The sequence below is a fragment of the Hemiscyllium ocellatum genome, chromosome 1 (assembly GCF_020745735.1).
Source record: "Hemiscyllium ocellatum isolate sHemOce1 chromosome 1, sHemOce1.pat.X.cur, whole genome shotgun sequence".
Classification (NCBI taxonomy): Eukaryota; Metazoa; Chordata; class Chondrichthyes; order Orectolobiformes; family Hemiscylliidae; genus Hemiscyllium; species Hemiscyllium ocellatum.
Window position 1 is genome coordinate 89,464,903 of NC_083401.1, and position 18,994 is coordinate 89,483,896.

Sequence of the window (18,994 nt, forward strand, 5' to 3'; positions counted from 1 at the left end):
TCCTTCAGGGAGGCTGTACAACTGACTTCCTTCACAATCAAATTGGGAAATCAAAGAATAAGATCAATAGCCTGACCAGCTTTCGAGAATTGCTGGGGACAGTTGAAAGAACTGATTCGTTAATTTCCCCTAAGAAAACCTTTCTCTTTTATGAACAAAAGAGGCATCCATTCTGCAACCATGTGGCCAATGTGTGATGTCAATCAGCTGTTCTGACATGTCAATGCCAGACATTTGTGACATTTCCAAAAGACTTCATCTTACTACAATCCTTTCCAATTATCATGAGTCAAACTTTTTACCACCATGTGTTAGTTTTGAATCCTTATTGTAGCTCCTAATCCGTGACTGGCAAGCCTCTTCCTGAAGAGGATGATGTTGACTAGTGGGTAACTGCACAGGTTCCTGAGATCTGAGATGGCACTGGCTTCACGGATTCATAAGTTTCCAACAGTGTCTCTCATGCAGTGGCATTGAATTCCAGGCCCAGATTTCACTGTCACTTTAAATGACTGCAGATCAGGAGCCCATCATGAACGTGTCAAATCCTTTCAAAATTATTATTCCTTAACTGAAGACCAAAGCTCAAGTTAATGCACACCATTACTGTTACCAAGCACATATTGCAATTTCGGAAACTGGGCTAAACTTTGGGGTGATAATGAAACTTGAAGAATGCAATGATATTTTAACACTTAAAGCCAAATTTATGACAGAGTTTATAATTGTTTAGAGTTGGTAAATTATATTTCATTTAAATTTACTATTTGATACTTCAGAGTCAAATTTTAATCATTGGCAACTTTGCAGTTCAATGTTGTATTGTAGTCTCTGTGTGAGTGTGTGCTATCAAAGGCAAGAACATTGCTGTCTTTGGAATTTTTTTTTGCTGTCTTGACCAAATGTAGGTTTTGACCCTAATAGTGTAAATTGGCCGTAGAGTAGAATAATGTCCTTGTTATCCAGCATGTATGAGATACAGGGACTTCTGGGTGCATGAATCAACTGATTTCTTGAAAAATATTCTTTTAGAAACCCAATATGGTACACTTTAGAATTCTTTGAACAAAAAATCTTAAGTCAAACAGCAGTGCAACGCATATGTTGGATTCTGAAAACTTTGATTGCATTTCATCGGGATCTTCAACAGAACTAGCACTTGCATCTTCAGCAGCGGTCAGTGTTGAGGGTGAAGGAGGTAGGATTTAGAGTTGAGAGTGTGGTGCTGGAAAAACTTAGCAGGTCAGGCAGCATTCGAGGAGTAGGAGAATTGCTGTTTTAGGCAAAAGCTCTTCATCAGGAATGATGTCTGTGAGCCAAAGAAGGGGAGAGATAAATGGGAGAGGGTGGGGCTGGGGGTAAGTAGCTGAGAGTGCGGAAGGTAGATGAAGGTGGAGGTGATGGTGATAGGTTGGAGAGGATAGGTGGGAAGGATGATGGACAGGTAGGACAGGTCATGAGGGTGATACCGAGTTGGATGTTTGAAACTAGAATAAGGTTGAGGGAGGGGGAATGAGGAAACTGGTGAAATCCACATTGATCCCGTGTGGTTGGAGGGCTGTGGGACCTCATCTTGGAACTCTCTTGGGATCAATGTGGATTTCACTAGTTTCCAGCGTCTGCATTCCTCACTTTCTCCTTGGTGGGGACTAGGCCTGGTATGTCTCTTGAATAGATTTCTTTTTTGTTTTCCTTCTCTCATGCAAAAATTAGGAATGCCAGAGGTGAGACCACCTTACAGTTTGTGCAGTAGTACAGTTCCACTGTTCAACAAGTTTCGAGATATTTTCAAATCTTATGGCAGCCATCTGCCATGAGACTTTCATCCCTCATCATCACTATCCTATTCTTGAACTTTAGATTTGAAATTAATCAAAACTCTGTTTATACTTTCTTCTGTATTTAATGTCATTGTATCAGGAGTATCCTTGCCAACATCCAGCCATTCATCAAGTTCATCTCTGGAAATGTTATTTTCACTGGATCTATAGCACCAAGGCAGTCAACCAATTCAAAGATTTCTTCATGCACAGTTTTCACTTCATGCTCTTTCGCCCACAAAATCCTTCAAAAACAACTTCCTCATCAGACGATGCTTCTTCACACATGACAAGAGGTCATAGGTTTTGCCAATATCTTCACAGAGTTTTACTTTTCTCTTGGTTTCCATGCACACAACATCTTAAAAAGGTGTCGTTGGTCATGAACTTTTCCTTCAAGATTTATCAGCTTTCCAATGAAATCACCTCTGTGAAATATTTTTAAATTTTGAATCATACCCTGGTTGATTGCATTGTTCATGCTTTGGATGCTATGATTGGTTTATAAATTGAAAACAGATTACAGTAGCCCTCTTGTTGGTGAGGTGTACAAAGAATAGAATTCAGTTTGCAGTTCAAATTGATTTTATTAACAAAATATTCCTTATTAAAAAGGAATATTAAAGTGCTTACTATGTGAACATTTCCCAAACTCCCAAAATATTTATTCTTCATTTAACTCTAACCATCTGAGAAAGGATATTGCCTGCAATGATCTATGTGCTTGAGCTGGGCTATCACTGTACCCTACCAATCCAATGTAAGGCTAGCTCTCGTCCATGAAGTTGGGTCTTGCAGATCAGTGTGGGTCTTCTCCTGGGTCTTCCTGGGTTGCCACACAGTCTTCCAGCAAATGTCTTATGCAATTCTTCGCCAAGATGCTGGCTTCCACGTGAGTGTGTTTATCCCCCTCACCTGGACCTTGCTGAATTTTTTGTGGCCTTTGACAAATGGGATCATGAACTGGGGTCAAATCATTCAACTCCTTTCACTGTTGTCATGCCAGGGAAGTGTAAAGTGCACAGCCTCAGGGACTGGCTGGAAGTCAAAGTGCCAGAATGTCTGATTGATGCTTCTCCCAACATAGAGGTCTTGGGCTGGTTGTTACTGGTTCCACTGAACATTTGTGATCTCTTTGATCCTGTTCTCTGTAGCTATTGGCTGCTGTTTAATCTGATTTGGCCAATTTCCTGTCAGGCCTTGTTTCTCCAGCTATGGATCAATTTAGAATGTCCCAGTTTGGAGCTGGAGTCAACTTGACCACCATTGGTTGAACCAAGCTTATCACATTAAGCAGAAGAAAATATATTTACACTAATGAGTTCACCTAAAGGGGGATAAGCGTAATAATTATCCAATAAAAGCAATACTTTGCTGTCTTCATACTGTTCTTACTTCTCACACTAGACACAAAACATAATGAAACCACCAAGTTGAAATTTCTGCTTCCATCCAAACATTATTTTAGGATTTGTACTCAACAGGAAGATGAGCTATGCCTTTGAAACATCTTGGTTTTGCATATTTTCCAATGACAGCTGATTTTAATGAAATTTCTCTTAGTTAGACCTTTAACAGTCAGATTAATTAGAAAGTGAGGACAGCAGATGCTGGAGATCAGAGTCAAGAGTGTGGTGTTGGAAAAGCACAGCAGGTCAGGCAGCATCCAAGGAGCAGGAGAATCAACGTTTTGGGCAAGAGCCCTTCATCAGGAATGAGGCTTGTGAGCTGAGGGGGTAGAGAGATAAATGGGAGGGGATGTGGGACATGGGGGGAAGGTAGCTGAATTAGCTGTCTGGCATTGCCAGCAAAGATTATTTGTAAATAGATGACATGAAGGAACTAACCTGACTTCCTAATTTCCTGGTTTTCCTTGCTTTGAGAATGAGAAGATTCAACCATTAATTAATTCCAAAAATTGAGAGTTGATCTTTGGGCATTGCAGAGAGTACTCCTGTAGAGTCTACTTGCATTGGTATCTTGCCAGACACCTTCACTTAGTGACAGCCACCCATCTGTGGAAATATCCCATTGACTCTACTTCCTTCTATTCATCAGACCATCCATGGGGGTGACAAAACTTTCAGTTGCCCCCATCCTCAGTGAAACTTCCCTCCAATCATCTTCAGGCGTCCAGATGCCACTCACTTTGTCGTCCCTCGCTGTCCTCTCCCTGCAGTTTTACACAGGGTCACTGACCCAAGTCACAATGAAATTCAATATTGTGATATTTTGCCACATGGCACTTTGCCTGAAAATATCACTGAAATTGTGCAGCAATACCATAAATATCATCAAGTAGGGTTAGAGAGCTGAACAATTCAACGGGTTTAACAATGTGTTGCTTCAGGTTGCAGTGCTATGAATTTGTTAGTTGTCTGATGTGTTATTTCAGCTGTAGGATATGTTCTTACTCTTTACCTCTGCTCTTCCAAATCTTCCAGCTTTACAGATCAATTTTCTTCTAAAATATTGGCTTTTAGGTTGACTATGTTTCACCTTGAAGCAGGGTTGACCACATTTTCTGACTTAAGGGCTATACACCTGCATGAGCTGAAAATGTGTTGCTGGTTAAAGCACAGCAGGTTAGGCAGCATCCAAGGAACAGGAAATTCGACGTTTCGGGCCAGAGCCCTTCATCAGGAATGAGAAGAGGGTGCCAGGCAGGCTAAGATAAAAGGTAGGGAGGAGGGACTTGGGGGAGGGGCAATGGAGATGTGATAGGTGGAAGGAGGTCAAGGTGAGGGTGATAGGCCGGAGTGGGGTGGGGGCGGAGAGGTCAGGAAGAGGATTGCAGGTTAGGAGGGCGGTGCTGAGTTCAAGGGAATCGACTGAGACAAGGTGGGGGGAGGGGAAATGAGGAAACTGGAGAAATCTGAGTTTATCCCTTGTGGCTGGAGGGTTCCCAGGCGGAAGATGAGGCGGTCTTCCTACAACCGTCGTGTTGTTTTGTTCTGGCGATGGAGGAGTCCAAGGACCTGCATGTCTTCGGTGGAGTGGGAGGGAGAGTTAAAGTGTTGAGCCACTGGGTGGTTGGGTTGGTTGGTTCGGGCGTCCCAGTGGTGTTCCCTGAAGCGTTCTGCAAGTAGGCGGCCTGTCTCCCTAATATAGAGGAGGCCACATCGGGTGCAGCGGATGCAATAGATGATGTGTGTGGAGGTGCAGGTGAATTTGTGGCGGATATGGAAGGATCCCTTGGGGCCTTGGAGAGAAGTAAGGGAGGAGGCATGGGCGCAAGTTTTGCATTTCCTGCGGTTGCAGGGGAAGGTGCCGGGAGTGGAGGTTGGGTTGGTGGGGGGTGTGGACCTGACGAGGGAGTTACGAAGGGAGTGGTCTTTGCGGAACGCTGATAGGGGAGGGGAGGGAAATATATCCCCGGTGGTGGCGTCCGTTTGGAGTTGGCGGAAATGACGGCGGATGATACGCTGTATATGGAGGTTGGTGGGGTGGTAGGTGAGAACCAGAGGGGTTCTGTCTTGGTGGCGGTTGGAGGGGCGGGGCTCAAGGGCGGAGGAGCGGGAAGTGGAGGAGATGCGGTGGAGGGCATCGTCGATCACGTCCGGGGGGAATCTGCGGTCCTTGAAGAAGGAGGCCATCTGGGCTGTACGGTATTGGAACTAGTCCTCCTGGGAGCAGATGCGGCAGAGACGAAGGAATTGGGAATATGGGATGGCGTTTTTACAGGGGGCAGGGTGGGAGGAGGTGTAGTCCAGATAGCTGTGGGAGTCAGTCGGTTTATAGTAGATGTCTGTGTTGAGTCGGTCGCCCGAGATAGAAATGGAAAGGTCTAGGAAGGGGAGGGAGGAGTCTGAGACAGTCCAGGTGAATTTGAGGTCGGGATGGAAGGTGTTGGTAAAGTTGATGAACTGTTCAACCTCCTTGTGGGAGCACGAGGCAGCGCCGATACAGTCATCGATGTAGCGGAGGAAAAGGTGGGGGTTGGTGCCAGTGTAGTTTCGGAAGATGGACTGTTCCACATCCTACAAAGAGACAGGCATAGCTGGGGCCAATGCGGGTGCCCATGGCAACTCCTTTAGTTTGGAGGAAGTGGGAGGATTGAAAAGAGAAGTTATTCAGGGTGAGGACCAGTTCAGTCAGTCGAAGGAGGGTGTCAGTGGAAGGGTACTGGTTGGTGCGGCGGGAAAGGAAGAAGCGGAGGGCTTTGAGTCCTTCGTGATGGGGGATGGAGGTGTACAGGGACTGGATGTCCATCGTGAAGATAAGGCGTTGGGGTCCGGGGAAGCGAAAATCATGGAGGAGATGGAGGGCGTGGGTGGTGTCCCGAACGTAGGTGGGGAGTTCTTGGACTAAAGGGGACAGAACCGTGTCGAGGTACGCGGAGATGAGTTCGGTGGGGCAGGAGCAGGCTGAGACAATGGGTTGGCCGGGACAGTCAGGTTTGTGGATTTTGGGCAGGAGGTAGAAACGGGCGGTGCGGGGTTGTGGGACTATGAGGTTGGAGGCGGTGGATCTCCCCTGAGGTGATGAGGTTATGGATGGTCTGGGAGATGATGGTTTGGTGGTGGGAGGTAGGGTCATGTTCAAGGGGGCAATAGGACGAGGCGTCCGCGAGCTGGCGTTTGGCCTCAGCGGTATAAAGGTCGGTGCGCCAAACTACTACAGCGCCTCCCTACTATACAGCTGCATGCCATAAAGATTTTCTTTGGGGGAGGTGAGGGTGAGGTGGGAGGAGGATGCAAGGTGTACGCTAATCTCAATGTTTTGCAAGCCGTTCGCAATGTTCGTAATGTAAAAATCTAATGTTATACATGGTCTTTTTTCCAACTCAAACTTCCAGGCCAACAAATTGCAACCAGGATGGAGGAAGAAGCAAGAAATACAACACAAATGGAACTGAGTTGTTTACATTTGAGAGCCAAATGTGTCCACAAGTTGGAGAATGCACAGTCTGCCTTAAATACTTTAAGTGACTCTAATGGACAATTACTTCAGGCCATCTGACAATCACAGCAAATAAATCTACTTTTGGCAATCATTTAAATGATCCTGAATCAGCTGGAACAGACATATCCTTGAAATTGTACCTATCAGGTTAAATGTATCCACACAGACTTGTAGGGGGCCTTCCGGTGCAGTGGTAGAGTCTATACTTCAGGGCTAGCATACCTGAGTTTAAGTCCCACTAGCTTCATATATGTGTCATAATATGCCTGAGCAGGTTAATGAGGAAATATCTGTTTGTACAGACTTTTGTCCTTACATTCTTTTATCTAAATTCATTAGTAATTTTACTGATTAATTTGTTTCAGCTTCAGAAAGTATTCAAAATAAAGTTGATGAGATGACAGATAAAGATAAATGGGGACAACCTGGTGGGGATTACTGGTTACAGAAGGATCAGGTCCGAGAGTTAAATGTCCAAGGGTACACGATATTCTGAAAGGATAGACAAGAAAGAGCCGGAGGTGGAGTTGCTTTATTGGCTAAGGTTGATATTAAGGCTATGCAAAGAAATAACATTGGCACTAGGGACCAAAATGTTGAATCAGTCTGGGTGGAAATAAAAAGTAAGTGAAGAAACACTTGACAGGAGTAAATCACAGGCTACTAAATGGAACTTCCAAAGTAGGATGAAATAACTACATAAAGGCCTGTATCCTGTCACCAAGTCATCCTTTGTTTACAATGGGAAAATTCTTGACACTAAACCAGCTCCCTCAGAGCTGGCTCTCAGAGTGAACAGAATGTCTGACACGATATGTTGAATTTGCAATTGGCAGCAACTACAATGGCTTGCAAGCTGGGATCCCGGACTGTTTGGCAGAGGCTTGGATTTGTTTTGGGGTTTTGTTGTGGGCCGATGTAGAGTCCCTCTGATCAGGATAAGTCCTGAGTGAGGCTTTGCAATTGTCCATAATCAGGTGGTATTCCCCAAGCTCAGTCAGACTAGTAACAGTGTCCACATCTATCTGATTACACTGCAACTCATACGCTCCACCATCCTCATTTTGCATGATAAAGTCAGTTGTATTGTCTGTTTGAAGTCCAGTTGGGCATCAGCTGTTATGTGTTTTTGCATAGTTACATAATTAATCCCACATACTAAACGGTCTCTAAGCATCTCATGAAGGGTTAAACCAAAATCATATGCTTCTGCCAGTCGTCTTAACCTAGGTAAAAATTTCAATATGGATTCCTTTGGTTCTTGAATTGCCAAGTAAAACACATTAGCATCTCAGAATTAGAGGAGACTTGGGTTATAATATTCCTTTACTATGTCCATTAACTCTTTTAATATCTGGTACCTCAGGGAATGTTAGGCTCTTAATAACAGAAAGTTTGCACTTCCTCAGGCTTTGACGAGAATTACTTGTTGCTTTTCATCTGCCACAATGTTGTTTCCCCAGAAAAGATATTGCATTCTGTACACACACTGGGTCCAATCTTCAACGGTAGGGTGGAATGCTTCAAGCTTTCCAAATAAAGGCATGATGTAAGAAATGTTTACCCCAACTCAAAGCCAACTATAGCAAGTGCATTTCTTTAGGAGCATGCTTTACACTTGTTACCACTGAAATAACTCCATATAGGCTGGTATCCTGTCATCAAGTCACCCTTTATTTACACATAAACAGTCCTTGACTTTAGTATCACCTTTTCAGAGCCCGCTATCAGAATGCCAGAATCTCTGACATTCCTGCTTATATCTGTTAGCCAGCGCTCCCTGATTGGATAAGGTTAACAGCCCCAATCAGGGAACTCATATTCCAAGATGTCCAGCTGACTGACCATGGTCCAGTCACTACAAGGGCATAGTATAGCCCAGGAAATAATGAGGACTAGTGGGAAGAGCACAACAGTAACTGTGAGTGATTTGAACACGCATATGCACTGGATTAATCAACTTGGCAAGGGTAGTCTTGAAGAAAGGTTCATAGTGTGTATGAGGGATGGTTTTTAGAGCAACACATCATGGAGACAACCAGAGAACTGCCTTGTAGTTAAGGATTTTCTTAGAAGGAGTAACCACAACATGCTAGAGTTTCAAATTCAGATTAAAAGAATCTCATGTGACAGTTTTGCTGTTTGAAAAAGGTCTGAGTAACAAATTGGCCCGAGTGGACTGAACAGAAATATTAAAGGGCAGGACAGTTGAAGAACATTGGCAAATGTTTAAGGAGATACTAATTATTCTCAATTTAAGTATGTTCCTGAGAGGAAGAGGAATTATATAAAGATAAAAAGTCATTCATGGCTGAACAATAAGGTCAAGTATAACATAAAAACAAAAACAAGGACATGTCATACTGCAAAAGTTTGTGGCATTCTGGAGCATTGGGAGAACTTTAAACATCGTCAAAGAGTTACTAAAACAAAACCAAAAGAATTGAGATGAACTACAATAAGGAAACTAACAAAAAAAACATAAACACTGATACCAAAAACTTCTTGGCTACTCTCTCTCATTCTTAGCCTGCTTGGCTACTCTCTCTCATTCCTGATGAAGGGCTTATGCTCGAAACGTCGAATTACCTATTCCTGAGATGCTGCCTAACCTGCTGTGCTTTAACCAGCAACACATTTTCAGCTACCAAAAACTTCTATACGTATATAAAAAAGAAATAGAATACTGAAAGGAAATGTTGGCCCTTTAGATGCTGAAAATGGTAACATAAGAATGGGAAACTCAGAAATAGCAGAGGCATGAAACCAATGTTTTGTCTCTGTCAAATGGAAGATAATAATTTCTTCCCAAAATTGCAGTTTCTACAAAGGAACTTGGCAAAATTACTATAATTAGGGTGAATGTTTTAAATAAACTGATGGGATTAAAAGCAGATTTCTGGTCGGCCTGATAGCCGGTGACAGCAAAGATAGTAGATGCATTAGTTATGGAATTCCAAAATTCGCCGGATTCTGTAAATGTACCAGTGGATTGGAAACAAGCTAATGTGACACCCTTATTCAAAAAATAGATGAGAAAAGCAACAATTGGAAACTATAGACCAGTTAGTCGACTTTTGTGGTGGGCAAGTTGCTGGAGTCAATCATAAAGGAGAAGATAACCGAACACTTGGAAAACCAAAGCTCAATTCACAATGTCAGCACGGTTTCATGAAGGGCAAGTCATAAGTTATGCTGGGCAAACTTGCTACAGTTCTTTGAAGATGTAACCAGCAAGGCAGATAATGGGGATCTGGTGAATGTCAAGACTTCCAGAAGGCATTTGACAAGGTGCCACATAAGAGGCTGAACCAGTAGATTAGATGCTGGGGCATGATGTGTAGAGTGTTAGCTTGGATAGGGAATTGGTGAAACCAGAGGATTGGGGTAAACGGGCCCTTCTCTAGATGGTTAACCGGAGCCAGTGGGGTCCTGTAGGGCTCAGTTCTCAGACCTCAACTATTTACAATTCATACAAATGACCTGCAAAAAGGGACAGAGTGTAACATTGCAAAATTCACAGACAGTAGTAAAATAGGTGGGAAAGCAGGCAGTGATGAGGAGTTTACAGATGGATGTTGATAGCCTAGGATCCTATGGGCCAGAATCAGACAGATTATATTTATTGTGGATAAGTATGAGGTTGTCCATTTGGCCAGAAGAATAGAAGGATGATATATTATTTAAATAGGAAGCAGATTCAAAGTGCATCAGTGTGGAAGGATCTGGGCATGTTTGTGCATGAATCACAGAACTGGGTATGCAGGAGCAACATATAATAAGAAAGAAAGACAAATAAAATCCTGGCATTTATTGCAAAAGGACTGGATTATAGAAGTAAAAGTGAAAAGCTCTATTACAACTGTATAAGGTATTGATGAGATCACACCTGAGTATTGTGTCCTGTTTGGGTTTCCTTACTTGAGGAAAGATGTGGCAGGACTTGAGACAATTCATAGGAGGCTTGCCAGGTTGATTCCAGGGATGAAAGGGCCATCAAGTGAGGAACAGTCGAAGATTGTTGGAGTTCAGAAGAATGAGGGGGGAATCTGATTAAGGTATATGAAATACTAAAAGGGATTGGGAGAAGATGTCGATTGAACATATGATCCCCCTTGCGGAACAGTCTTGAACAAGAGGTCATTGATATAGAATGAGAGGAAGTAGATTCAAAACTGAGATGAGGAGAAACTACTTCTCTCAGAGGGTTGTGAATCTGTGGAACTCAGAATTCAGTAGAGACTGAATCAGTCAATAGATTCAAGAAAGAAATAGATCTGTTTCTTATGGAAAGCGGGATAAAGGGCTATGGGGAGCAGGCAGGAAGGTGGAGTTGAGTTGTGTGGAGGTGCAGGTGAATTTGTGAGGATATGGAAGGATCCCTTGGGGCCTTGGAGGGAAGTGAGGGGGGTGGTGTGGGCGCAAGTTTTGCAGTTCAGTCAGTCGAATGAGGGTGTCAGTGGAAGGACACCTGGACACCCCGTGCTAGCCTCTTACCCGCCCTCTATTTCTTCATAGCCAACTGCCACCGCGACATTGACCGCCTCAACCTGTCCATCCCTTTCACCCACTCCAACCTCTCACCCTCGCAACGTGCAGCCCTCCACTCCCTCTGCTCCAACCCCAACCTCACTATCAAAACAGCAGACAAGGGAGGCGCAGTCGTAGTTTGGCGCACCGATCTTTACATTGCTAAGGCTAAACGCCAGCTCGTGGACACCTCCTCCTACTGCCCCCTTGACCATGACCCACCTCCCACCACCAAACCATCATCTCCCAGACCATCCATAACCTAGTCACCTCAGGGGATCTCCCATCCACCGCCTCCAATGTCAGAGTTCCACAACCCCGCACTACCCGTTTCTATCTCCTGCTCAAAATCCACAAACCTGACTACTGCGGCTGACCCATTGTCTTAGCCTGCTCCTGCCCACCGAACTCATCTCTGCATACCTCGACACGGTCCTGTCCCCCATAGTCCAAGAACTCCCCACCTACGTTCGGGACACTACCCACACCCTCCACATCCTCCATGATTTTCGCTTCCCTGGCCCCCAACGCCTTATCTTCACCATGGACATCCAGTCCCTATGTACCTCCATCCCCCATCACGAAGGCCTCAAAGCCCTCTGCTTCTTCCTTTCCCACCGTACCAACCAGTAGCCTTCCACTGACACCCTTCTTCGACTGACTGAACTGGTCCTCACTCTGAACAACTTCCCTTTCCAATCCTCCCACTTCCTCCAAACCAAAGGAGTTGCCATGGGCACCCGCATGGGCTCCAGCTATGCCTGCCTCTTCGTCGGATATGTGGAACAGTCCATCTTCCACAGCTACACTGGCATCACCCCCCACCTTTTCCTTCACTACATCGATGACTGTATCGGCGCTACCTTGTGCTCCCACGAGGAGGTTGAACAGTTCATCCACTTTACTAACACCTTCCACCCCGACCTCAAATTTACCTGGACTGTCTCAGACTCCTCCCTCCCCTTCCTGGATCTGTCCATTTCTATCTCAGGATACCGACTCAACATGGACATTTACTATAAACCGACTGACTCCCACAGCTACCTAGATTACACCTCCTCCCACCCTGCCCCCTGTAAAAACGCCATCCCATATTCCCAATTCCTTCGTCTCCGCCGCATCTGCTCCCAGGAGGACCAATTCCTATTCCGAACAACCCAGATTGCCTCCTTCTTCAAACACTGCAATTTCCCCTCAGATGTGGTTGACGATGCTCTCCACCGCATCTCCTCCACTTCCTGCTCCTCCGCCCTTGACCCTGCCCCTCCAATCGCCAGCAGGACAGAACCCCACAGAACCTACCACCCCACCAACCTCCAGATACATCATATCATCCTTCGTCATTTCCACCACCTCCAAACGGACCCCACCACCAAGGATATATTTCCCTCCCCTCCCCTATTAGCATTCCGGAAAGACCACTCCCTCCGCGACTCCCTCGTCAGGTCCACACCCCCCCCCCACCAACCCAACCTCCACTCTCGGCACCTTCCCCTGCAACTGCAAGAAATACAAAACTTGCGCCCACAACTCCCTCCTCACTTCCCTCCAAGGCGCCAAGGGATCCATCCATATCGGCCACAAATTCACCTGCACCTCCACACACATCATTTACTGCATCCGCTGCACCCGATGTGGCCTCCTCTACATTGTGGAGACAGGCTGTCCACTTGCGGAACGTTTCAGAGAACACTTCTGGGACACCCTCACCAACCAACCCAACCGCCACGTGGCTGAACACTTTAACTCCCCCACCCACTCCACCAAAGACATGCAGGCCCTTGGCCTCCTCCATCGCCAGACCATGGCAACATGACGGCTGGAGGAAGAGCGCCTCATCTTCTGCCTCGGAACCCTCCAACCACAGGGGATGAATGCAGATTTCTCCAGCTTCCTCATTTCATCTCCCCCCACCTTATCTCAGTCCCAGCCCTCGGACTCAGCACCACCTTCTTGACCTGCAATCTTCTTCCCGAACTCTCCGCCCCCCACCCCCTCTCTGGCCTATCACCCTCACCTTAACCTCCTTCCACCTATCACATTCCCAACACCCCTCCCTCAAGTCCCTCCTCCCTACCTCTTATCTTAGTCTGCTTGGCACACCCTCCTCATTCCTGAAGAAGGGCTTATGCCCGAAACGTCAATTCTCCTGCTCCTTGGATGCTGCCTGACCTGCTGCGCTTTTCCAGCAACACATTTTTCAGCTTTAACCAGTCCATGCCAACCATAATCCCAAAATAAACTAGTTCTATGTCTTGGCTCCTCCTGCCTCTCTCCTGCATTCGATAAGGTTCCCCACAGTAGGCTATTGTACAAAATGCGGAGGAATGGGATTGTGGGAGATCTCACAATTTGGGTCAGTAATTGGCTTGCTGAAAGAAGACAGAGGGTGGTGGTTGATGGGAAATGTTTATCCTGGAGTCCAGTTACTAGTGGTGTACCGCAAGGGTCGGTGTTGGGTCCACTGCTGTTCGTCATTTTTTTAAATGACCTGGATGAGGGCGTAGAAGGGTGGGTTAGTAAATTTGCAGACGACACTAAGGTCGGTGGAGTTGTGGAAAGTAATGAAGGATGTTGTATGTTACAGAGAGATATAGATAAGCTGCAGAGCTGGGCTGAGAGGTGGCAAATAGAGTTTAATGCGGACAAGTGTGAGGTCATTCACTTTGGTCAGAGTAACCGGAATGCAAAGTACTGGGCTAATGGTAAGATTCTTGGTAGTGTAGATGAGCAGAGAGATCTCGGTGTCCAGGTACACAGATCCTTGAAAGTAGCCACCCAGGTTGACAGGACTGTTAAGAAGGCATACAGTGTTTTAGCTTTTATTAATAGAGGGATCGAGTTCCGGAACCATGAGGTTATGCTACAACTGTACAAAGCTCTGCTGCGGCAGCACGTGGAGTATTGTGTACAATTTTGGTCACCACATTATAAGAAAGATGTCGAAGCTTTGGAAAGGGTGCAGAGGAGATTTACTAGGATGTTGCCTGGTATGGAGGGGCTGAGCCACTTAAGGCTGTTTTCGTTGGAGAGAAGAAGGTTGAGAGGTGACTTAATAGAGACATATCAGATAATCGGAGGGTTAGATAGGTTGGACCGGGAGAGTCTTTTTCCTGGTATTGTGATGGCGAGCACAAGGGGACATAGCTTAAAATTGAGGGGTGATAGATATAGGACAGCTAACAGAGGTAGTTTCTTTTCTCAGAGAGTAATAAGGGTATGGAATGTTTTGCCTGCAACGGTAGTAGATTCACCAACTTTAAGTACATTTAAGTCATCACTGGACAAACACATGGACGTACATGGAATAGTGTAGGTGGAATGGGCTTCAGATTAGTATGACAGGTCAGCGCAACATCGAGGGCAGAAGGGGCCTGTACTGCACTGTAGTGTTCTATGTTTAGATTAGATTAGATTACTTACAGTGTGGAAACAGGCCCTTCGGCCCAACAAGTCCACACCGACCCGCCGAAGCGCAACCCACCCATACCCCTACATTTACCCCTTACCTAACACTACGGGCAATTTAGCATGGCCAATTCACCTGACCCACACATCTTTGTGACTGTGGGAGGAAACCGGAGCACCCGGAGGAAACCCACGCAGACACGGGGAGAATGTGCAAACTCCACACAGTCAGTCACCTGAGTCGGGAATTGAACCCGGGTCTCAGGTGCTGTGAGGCAGCAGTGCTAACCACTGTGCCACCGTGCCGCCCATGTTATATGATCTATTTTACAAGCAGGCACTTCCCTCTGAGTCACAAACCTTTAAGGTCTGATGAAATTTCGAGTGAAGATATTAGTCAAGTTCTAAAACATTACCAGTAGATTTTCTCCATTCATATATGAGAAATCAGGTCTGGAATTCCTTCCCTAATAGCGTTGTGAGTCAAGCTATGGCATGTGGACTGTAGTGGTTCAAAACAGGTAGCTCACCATCAAAAGAGAAAATACTGGAAAATCTCAGCAGGTCTGGCAGCATCTGTAAGGAGAGAAAAGAGCTGATGTTTCGAGTCTAACTGACCCTTTATCAAAGCTCTGACAAAGGCTTTGAAAAAGGGTCAGTTAGACTCGAAACGTCAGCTCTTTTCCCTCCTCACAGATGCTGCCAGACCTGCTGAGAATTTCCAGCATTTTCTCTTTTGGTTTCAGAATCCAGCATCTGCAGTAATTTGCTTTTATTTTAGCTCACCACCACCTTGTCACGGGCTACAAGGGATGGGAAATAAAATGCTGGCCAACCACCGTCATCCAATTCTCATGAGTGAATAAAAGAAAATCATGTGATGTTAATGAAATTGCATGGCCATCAAGAACAAAGAAAATTACAGCACAGGAATATGCCCTTCGGCCCTCCAAGCCTGCGCCAATCCAGATCCTCTATCTAAACCTGCCACCTATTTTCAAAGGATCTGTATCCCTCTGGCTCCCTGCCTACTTATCTATCTGTCTAGATTTGACACTAAATGACACTATCGTACCCACCTCTGTCACCTCCACTGGCAACATACTCCAGGCAACCACCAACCTCTGCGTAAAGAATGTTCCATGCATATCTCCCTTTCAACTTTACCCCTTTCACTTTGTACCCATGACGCCTAGTAATTGAGAATAAAAGTAATCCATTTTAAAAATGTGGTTGCATATACTGCAGGCAAAGATAATGTTAACTCCATTGTTTTGTTTTCTTTCTTGGCTTTCTTTGCTTTATAGGAGGAAGTGAGGTCTGCAGATGCTGGAGATCAGAGCTGAAAATGTGTTGCTGGAAAAGCGCAGCAGGTCAGGCAGCATCCAAGGAGCAGGAGAATCGACGTTTCGGGCATAAGCCCTTCTTCAGGAATGGCTTTATAGTAAATCATGATAAACAGAGGGCATACTTGCATCTATTGGAACTTTGTAAAAATTATTATGTTGAATAATAAGTCAGCAATCATTGCAGCAGTTACAGTACACATAAAAAAATGTTGAGTATTGTTCTAATAGTTTTCTTTTCACTTTTTCAATTTGGTTACATGTTATTTTTTCCTTCATATCAAGCCTGATTTTTATAACATTTCAGAGTTTACACATAATATATTTTTCCTATTGAACAGGAATCAGATTTTCCCTGATATTTAATTATTTAGTCTTTTTCAAAAAAAGTTTTGTTGAAAACAAACAGACTAAGTTTTGATGCATTAGTTCCCAGTGTTTTCTGACAATTTTTAATCTGACCAAAACTGGAATTTTAATAATTCAGTCACACTCAATTAGGAGACAGCTACAGATAATGCACATTGGCAATATATGAAGGATAACTAGAATAGTACATGGAATAAGGTTATCAAAACACAATTTTTTAAATGAAAAAAAGTATTATTGATTTGGCAATCAATCCTGTGACAGATTTCCTCTCAGATTTGTTTCCCAAATTCACTATTAACAGCAAGAGTGGGAAATGGATTTTTTTTCCCTTTCGCTATTTCATATAAAAATAGATTTGCACAAGTCTAAACCCTAGAGATTTGAGCTCAGGCAACCAGCCACATTTTCACGCTGCTTAATAAAACTCAGAGCTTAATGTGATATTGATCTTTCATTTTCGGATCTATTATTATGTCCAATGACATCTGACATTATTCATTCTGTAGTTAATTTGTTGCTTAGCCACTTCAGTTCACGTCAAAAATTAGGATAAAACAGGACTGGTAAGTATAGGTTTAGAATGACCAGTTATTCTTAACAGAAGACTACAAAATCAAGTCAATAGCAGAGCCCAACAGGAGTATGAATGATTATTACTTACAGTGTGGAAACAAGCCCTTCGGCCCAACAAGTCCACACTGACCTGCCGAAGCGCAACCCACCCAGACCCATTCCCCTACACCTAACACTATGGGCAATTTAGCATGGCTAAATCACCTAACCTGCACATTTTTGGATTGTGGGAGGAAACTGGAGAACCCGGAGGAAACCCACGTAGACATGGAGAATGTGCAAACTCCATACAGAGAGTCACCTGAAATGGGAATTGAACCCGGGTCTCTGGCGCTGTGAGGCAGCAGTGCTAACCACTGTGCCACCATGCCGCCCATTGCCTGCCATCCCCTGGATCATTCTTGTGCAGGCTATGGTGAGAATTATGGCAGTTTGGAATACAATGTGGAAAAGTGTGAGCTTCTGCACTTTTGTAGGAAGAACAGAGACAAAGACTGTTTTCTAAATCAGAAAAGGTTTTGGAAATCTGAAGCACAGAGGGATTTGTGTGTCCTAGTTCAGGATTCCCTTAAGGTTACATGTAAATTTAGCTGGCAGTTAGGAAGACAAATGCAATGTTAGAATTAATTTCAAGAAGGCTAGAATACAAGAGCAGAGATAAACTGCTGAAACTGTATAAGGCTGTGGTCAGACTTCATTAGGAATATTGTGAGCAGTTTGGGCCTGTATCTAAGGAAGGATGTACTGGCATTGGAGGATGTCCAGTCGAGATTCACAAGAATGATCTAGGGGATGAAGGGTTTGTCATATGAGGATCTTTGAGGACTCTGGGTCTGTATTTAATGGATTTTAGAAGGATGAGGGAAGGATCTCATTGAACTTACAAAATATTGAGAGGTCTGGACAGGGAGAAGATATTTCCACTGGCAGGGGAGACTAGGACGCAAGGCACAGCCTCAGAGTGAAAGGACGACCCGTGAGAAATGAGTCAATGAGAAACCTTTTTTCAGCCAGAGGGTGATGAATCTGTAGAACTCATTGTCACAGAGAGCTGTGGAGTCATTGAGTGTATTTAACACAGAGAGAGGTTGGTTTGTAATTGGGAAGGACATCAAGGGTTACAGGGAAAAAACAGGAGGACGGGGTTGTGAAGCTTATAAGCCATAATGGAATGGCAGAGTAAATTGATGGGCCAAATGGCATAACTTGCCTTGTATATCCTATGATCTGATGGTATTGCATTGGAAGCTTGGCAAAGCCTAACCCAACGTGGGGAATCACCCACTGAATCTTTTAACTGGTGTACTGTTAAAAACAGGTACTCAGCAACTTCAGCTTCTCATTAGCCTTTTCCTCCAGTGCTGGGCATTCTCCCAGGCACTGAGACTGCAACAATCCAGGTGGAAGCTTCAGATCAGGCAGGAATGCAGGAATAAGATGCCCTGAATTTGCAGCATACCATACGCCTCCACGGCCCTGCACTCAAAGTGAGGCACCAGGATTTCCTTCCCTGACACATCCAGGGAAATGACATGATCAGCACCACAGAAACTATGTTTGTCTGGATTTACAAAAGCCTTTAAAAGATGGCAACAGCGCTAACTTCTGAAACATCAAGACAGCGGTGAGTTTTCCAGGTACAGCAAGCAATCAAATAGGCTAAAATCAGAGGATGGGTCACTATAGGGGCAGGGGAGGTAATTAATGAGATGAGCTTGGTCAGATGGAGCAATAGAACTGACTAGGCCTCACAGGGAGGTTCCCTCCATGGAACTTGACAAAACTGATACTTAACTAAAAAAAAGGAAGATTCAGCCTGTCCTAACTCTAATAGTGTTGCTGGATGTTACAATTGGATTTCTACCCACAATTTGTTCAAATTTTAAATCAGTGATTTGTAATTCAAAGGTGTGGAGGTGAAAACGTAGCCTTCACCACCTTAAGTACATTCATGTGTCGAGGTCCATGTTCATGTCGAAATGTGAGTTTAGTACTAAATAGGCTTGGAATGTGCAGTTTGAAAATCTTTATATGAGAGAG